This window comes from Dendrobates tinctorius, unplaced genomic scaffold (assembly GCF_039654945.1).
Source record: "Dendrobates tinctorius isolate UK_male_01 unplaced genomic scaffold, ASM3965494v1 ptg000159l, whole genome shotgun sequence".
In the NCBI taxonomy this organism is placed as follows: Eukaryota; Metazoa; Chordata; class Amphibia; order Anura; family Dendrobatidae; genus Dendrobates; species Dendrobates tinctorius.
Window position 1 is genome coordinate 2686318 of NW_027361826.1, and position 6000 is coordinate 2692317.

The 6000-nt window shown below is 48.0% G+C and overlaps 1 long non-coding RNA gene across 1 annotated transcript in view; it reads left to right on the top strand.

Annotated features, from left to right (window-relative positions):
• Window positions 1–5769, top strand: part of LOC141052237 (uncharacterized) — a 63170-nt gene extending 57401 nt beyond the window's left edge. The window contains exon 2 of the long non-coding RNA XR_012220759.1: window positions 5391–5769. This is a non-coding gene — a long non-coding RNA (uncharacterized lncRNA). The remainder of the gene's footprint in view (window positions 1–5390) is intronic.
• The last annotated feature ends 231 nt before the right edge of the window (window positions 5770–6000 follow it).

The window sequence follows — 6000 nt, forward strand, 5'->3', positions numbered from 1 at the left end:
AGACCACTGATAATCTCCCTCAATCTGGGGCTCCACGCAAGATCTCACCCCATGGGGTCAAAATGATCACAGGAACAGTGAACTAAAATCCCAGAACCACACAGGGGGACCTAGTGAATGACCTGCATAGACCTGGGACCTCCATAACAAAGGCTACCATCAGTAACACACTATGCCGCCAGGGACTCAGATCCAGAAGAGCCAGACGTGTCTCCCTGCTTAAGCCAGTACATGTCTGGACCTGTCTGAAGTTTGTTAGTGAGCATTTGGATTATCAAGAAGAGTATTGGGAGAATGTCATATGGTCTGATGAAACCAAAGTAGAACTATTTGGTAGAAACAAAACTCGTCTTACTTGGAGGAGACAGAATGCTCAGTTGCATCCAAAGAACACCATACCTACTGTGAGGCATGGGGGTGGCAGCATCATGCTTTGGGGCTGTTTCTCTGCAAAGGGACCAGGACGACTGATCCGTGTACATGAAAGAATGAATAGGGACATGTATCATGAGATTTTGAGTGCAAACCTCTTTCCATCAGCAAGGGCATTGAAGATGAAACGTGGATGGGTCTTTCAGCATGATAGTGATCCCAGGGCAACAAACGAGTGGCTTCGTAAGAAGCATTTGAAGGTCCTGGAGTGGCCTAGCCAGTCTCCAGATCTCAACCCCATAGAAAACCTTTGGAGGGATTTGAAAGTGTGTGTTGCCCAGCGACAGGCCCAAACCATCACTGCTCTAGAGGAGATCTGCATGGAGGAATGGGCCAACATACCACCAACAGTGTGTGCCAACCTTGTGAAGACTTACAGAAAACGTTACTTATTTTCCACCAAAATTTGAAAAACAAATCTTGCCAAATCAGACAAGGTGACTTTCTGGATTTGTTTTCTCATTTTGAGTCTCATAGTTGTGGTCTACCTATGAAGTCAATTACCGGCCTCTCTCATCTTTTTAAGTGGGAGAACTTGCACAATTGGTGGCTGACTAAAAACTTTTTTTTCCCCACTGTATTTGTTTAGTAATGGGAATTGGTGCAGCCGCTACCACTACCCTCATTCAGAATTTGTTTATACACAACTAACTAGCTATTAAAATTGACTCCTAAGTCTTCCCGACATGTTTCACCAGCTAGACTGGCTTCATCAGGGTATGAGGCTGAACATAATATCATCTCATCCAGGGGTGAACTTAACCTCTCTGCTGCCTGGGGCGAACAGCAAAATGATGCCCCCCTCTCACACACAAAGTAAATTTTTATATCTATCCTGTAAAACTGAGTACAATAGTGGACATTTTGATTTAGATAAATAGAAAAAAAAAATGTGTCCAAACAAAAGGATGTCAGTGCCATCACACGCACATACAAGAACAACACAGAAGTATCCAGAACGAGGGTCATTAATGGCAATGGTAGGCCTGGCACAGGGCCGGACTGGGACGAAAAAGCAGCCATGCCACACAAATCCCACTAGCCCACAAACTATAACACTCATCAGCCCCGATCAGTGAATTTTTGCTATACTTTGTCGTCCCCTCATCACTATCTTAAAGGAGTTATTTGATGAGCCACATGTGAATGGCACCACAGTGCGTATGATTGACCACAGCTCCATTTACATGGTGCTCTTCAAAGCTACATTTTCCAGGATCATGGGGTCCCAGCGGTCAGATCCACAACAAACAAAGTCATCCCCTATCCCCACATAATGCTTCATACAGTATTATGGGCCCCATATATTACTGCATACAGTATTATGGGCCCCATATATTACTTCATACAGCATAATGGGCCCCATATATTACTTCATACAGTATAATGGGCACCATATATTACCTCATACAGCATAATGGGCCCCATATACAGTAATTCTTCTCCCCATACCGCGCTGCTCTGGTCTCCTCAGTGTATTCTGATCCTCCGCACTCTTTGGCATGGGGACATCATTAACTTTATGTATATAATTGTCCACTTGAACTGATAGTTATAGTGATTTGTTTGTACCCTGTTGTCTGGGGCTGACCCACTTTATGGGGGTGCTCAGGGCATATGATTATACACCAGTAAAAAGTATGAGAGGCTCAATGTGACCAGTGCCACCTAGTTTCCTACCCCTCTTATTCTCGTCCTGTTGTAGTTTGTGGTTATTTATGTGTGGCGCCCCTGAGGGTTCAATCGCCTCAGAGGTACTGCACCTCCTCCTGAGGTGTGGTACCCCACTATCCAGGTAAGGTGGAGACACCTGACCACACTCCAACACTCACATCCCACACGCACACCAGTAGTGTAGCAGGCAACCTTGGTGGCTCCCTGCTTGGAACACGAAGAGTCCTGGGAAGTGGGTGGAGGTGAGACTGCACAAGAGAGCGGGAGAATATTAGGAAATGGTCAGTCTGTGAGAAAAGATCCCCTGAGAGGGATGGAGTGAAGGAAGTGCTGCAGCAGACTCCAGTGACCTGGAGCTGCTGGCACAGGAAAGAGCCATAGAAAGCCTGATTCTTCAGAAGGAAGATAGTTTAGTACGGAATGTATAGAGAAGAGAACTAAGGACTAGGGTCAGAGCAAAGCCCTTCCTCAAGTTTGAAGCGCATGGCTGGGGCCCGTGCCCCGAGTTTGTATGGATACTGATGTTCCTGCAGCAGAAACCGGAGGAATAGAAGTCGTCACCACTTTATTCCCATCTAAGACTTGGGGGCACAACAGCAACGTGGGTGAGCCCGGACATGATAGCAAGGAGTCCCCGAAGCAGGCTACAGCTGTCTGCCGTACAAGTAGAGTTCTAAGTAACATCAAGAAGGAGGAACTTGAGTTTAATATGCAACTACAAGTACTTCAGATTAGGCGCTAGTGTGGAGACATTCAGAGAAGGCACATGTTGGAGGAGTGCTGGAAAAGTGTACTTTACCTTGCCTGGGAGTTGGTTGAGCCCCTGAGCTGGAGAACACGGCACCGAAGCGGGCATCTGTGTGCACCAGACTGTGAGTAAAGCCTTGGAACCACATGCCCTTGTGTCCGCCACTTATTCTTGCGCCTTACACCCGGCTCTGCTACATCTACTTCTTTACACCATCTCCCCACTTGCCGACCTCAGCTACTCTGCCCTGGGACTACAGCTCCACCTGTGGGGAGCTTCAACATCATTGCTGCATCACACCATCTGTCCCAGAGAAGCAACCCTGCAGCGCTGGTCAATCTGACCAGAAAGCACAGGTGGCATCACAAATCATTTCAACAACTTTATCCCCATCGCTCTACCCCTTTTACATTGACTGCCTGAGGCCACGGACCGGGGTCATTGCCACTGTGACATCTCCCATTGAAGTCAACAGGCCCGACACTGAGTACCCCACGGCCTCTGGGAGCGAGCCAATTTTGGCGTCACGAACAGGATGACAAAGCCCGGTACCACCGGGTCCTGTGTGCTGAAGATTTATTGGACTTAAAATTGCTGAGAATGTGCAAAAGAACCAAAATGATAGACTGTAAAATGGACTCTCAAAATGGCCACCGGCACGGTGACGAATGGCGTGACAACATGGGTGGCCCTAAGAAAAGAGCGCGAACTGTCCTGGGCCTCCCCTGCCTGAACTTCTATGCAACAGCAACATGGTCCACCCCCAGAGGGGTTCGCATACTGGCTTGGTATGGAGGCAGAGGAAGAAGATGCCGCCCCAGGAAGGAGGAGCAAACCCCTGTGGCGGGAAAGGAGCCCAGAGAGAAGCAAGAACGCCAGGACGCCATGATTGAAGAAGGACGGAGGTCTGAAGGGTGCGAGGAAGAGGAGCTTGCCTTCCCCGGCGCAGCAGTCGAAGGCTCTGGCCCTGCTTCTGTGATGGACCGCCAGCAGCTGGAGGAAGAAATCGCCATGCTGAACTGCAGTCTGCAGCTGAAGTAGGAAGAGCTGCGGACCTTGGACCGGCAGTGCACCCAGGAGGGGCCTACAGAAACAGTACCTCCACCACCGGTACCCGCCACCGCTGCACCAGTTCCACCCCAGACAGCACCTGTGAAACCCGTGGCCGCTGCTATGCCATCGGCAGCTCCTATCACCACTTCCACGCTGCTGCCACCGCTGGGCACTGCCTGCCTGGAGGAGTTACCTGAGGACCCGGGAGCTGAATGTGAAGCAGGGACCGTGTTCCTGCCTGGAACTGGCGCGGCCGTGCAGGTCCCACCGGAGGCCTCAGCTGATCCTGAACCAGCATCTGCTCCACTCCAGTCGTTGCCCGCTGACCAGGCAGCTCCAGCAACCACCGCTGCCACCGACTGCCGTCCAGTGCCTGCACCGGAGCCAAAACATCACCGGGAAACGTCAGGTACGACCGCCGCCCCTGCAACCGGGTTGACCCCTGAGTTTCCGTCCACCGCGTGCAACAGGCCGGTACTCCACATGGAACAAATGGAGGAGTTGTGTTCTCAATTCCAAGACGCTAAGCTGACTGCGATGGAGAAGTGGAAAACGTCCCTGCTGAAAAGAGCAAAGCTGGAGCAGACGCATCCCATTCGGCGGCTTCTGAACTCGGTGGAGGAGCCTGAGCAGCTGATGGGTGTCACGGATTTCCCCTACCAGAGATTCGTTATCCTCGCATTTCATCATGCAAGAGACAAAACCGCTAAGTACATTTCTAACTGAACTGTTAGCCAGGAGGGTATGGGCACCGTTGTGCCCTCATTTTCTGTGTTTTTCCCAGTTCGCCCAGTCGGCCCCATTTTATTGAACTGAGCGATCATGAACTTGGAGTGATCCAAAAACTTTGCTTGTAAATAGTTTGCGCCTCTTAAGGTGCTCTCTCTTGGTTTTACATGAACAGTCTTAAACAAGGACTACCTTAGACCCGAGTTCTATTTCAGCTACAGAGACACTGCAAGAAATCCCGGCTGGGAGCAGTGTCCAGCCCTTGCAAAAATTATTGCTGTCTTATTGTGAAGTATTTTATAATGTGCCTTTTGAAAATGTTGGTAGCAATGTTTAGCTGCAGTATTAGAAATGGATGTTTTGCAGAAAGTAGTTTAGAAGTAATCTTTAATAAAAATGTGAGGCTTTGAATAAAAATTTGAATCCAGGTGACGAACCAGAGTCAGCGGTTTTCATCTATGGGTCTAGAAGAAACAGCAGAATGTGAAAATGTGAATGATAAAGGAAAATATGTTGCAGCAGGGATAGTAGGCCCTGAACTGGTAGTGAACTTCTTAGCAACGGTTACTGCCAATAGCACTTTAAATTAAGTAAAATGTTAAAATTATAGGTAGTCTGTTAACTTGTTCTGCAACGTTTAAGAATTAGTGCCTCCCATATTGGGAAGTTTAGTTTAAAAATTGATCACCTTTTAAAATGCATTTTAAATTTTTTTTGTATGTTCCTAATGTAACATCCTTTGTTTCACTTGCAGCTCGCGGATGTGATGTGTTTAACAGGGGGGTATGTGGCACCCCTGAAGGTTCAGTCGCCACAGAGGTACTGCACCTCCTCCTGAGGTGTGGTACCCCACAGCTGTCTGCCGTACAAGTAGAGTTCTAAATAACATCAAGAAGGAGGAACTTGAGTTTAATACGCAACTACAAGTACTTCAGATTAGGCGCTAGTGTGGAGACGTTCAGAGAAGGCACATGTTGGAGGAGTGCTGGAAAGGTGTACTTTACCTTGCCTGGGAGTTGGCTGAGCCCCTGACCTGGAGGACATGGCACCGAAGCAGGCATCTGTGTGCACCAGACATATGCCCATACCTTTTGTATGTGAGTATTTGAATAATAAAGACTTTTGTACATTTTTGTCATTTTTTTGTACTATTTTCTTTCTTTTGAGCTATGTGCTCCCGTTCTCCATTTTATAGGATGATATGCTCACTGTACATTATATAGGTCATACTGCTACATCTCTATATATTATATAGGTGATACGGCACAGTATTTCCTATATATTGTATATACAGGAGTATCACCTATATATTGTATATACAGCATTCTGTACACATTGTGACACCCCAGAGTCCGGTTGTCACA